The following is a 912-nucleotide window of genomic DNA, read 5'->3' on the forward strand; positions in this document are numbered from 1 at the left end:
TATGCTGACTGAATGTTATCGAGAAATGTCGAAATTAATCACAAACTACCTGTTTCGTTAGTAATGACTACTAGAACTGTTTGCATTGCCATCTAACATTTGCAGGCGGAAACTAAGTTAAGGTCCTAATAGTAACTGTCTAATGGCGCTAGAAAAAAAACTGTCCATTTTTTCACACTTTTGTTGAAGATTTTTGATGAGCACTTCATATATTACAAAATATCATAGTTTCATTCAATTCGATTGAAACATTACAATTTAAAAAAATATTTGAAGAAACATTTTTAAAACGTTAAAAATAATGTAATTTCATAAGTTCTCATAAGTTTTATTTTTTTCATTAAAAAAAGTTTTTTTAACATTTTTTGACGTTTGGAAAAATGTTTTGATTTTTAATATTTAATTAATTTATTTTTATTATTAATAATTATTAATATAATTTATTATTTATTTATTATTATTATTTATTATTATTTATTTATTTAGAAAATATTTTTAAATGTTAAAAATTTTTAAATGTTAAATGTTAACATTTAGGAAAATGTTTTTAAATGTCAAAATAAATATTTATTAAATAGTAAAAAACAAAACAATCTTCCAAACGTTAAAAAACATTATTTTAATGAAAAAAGAGAACTTATCCCATTACTTTTAATGTTTTAAAAACGTCTTTAAATTTTTTAAAAATGTTATTTTAAATATTGTTTGCTCATTGAGTAACAGAAATAACTACCCAGTAAGCAAGGAACATTAAATTAACATTTAGAAACGTTAACTACATGTGCATTTTAAATGTTTGGACATTTTTTAATAATATTGCATTTTTGACATGTTATTTGTGATATGATTTTTCTGAATGTTCTTTAAACGTTTTAAAAACATTACAAAAAATATATTTTTTAAATGTTACTT

The sequence above is a fragment of the Odontomachus brunneus genome, unplaced genomic scaffold, assembly GCF_010583005.1.
Source record: "Odontomachus brunneus isolate Ranch 3 - 2012 unplaced genomic scaffold, Obru_v1 Obru_scaffold_155, whole genome shotgun sequence".
Classification (NCBI taxonomy): Eukaryota; Metazoa; Arthropoda; class Insecta; order Hymenoptera; family Formicidae; genus Odontomachus; species Odontomachus brunneus.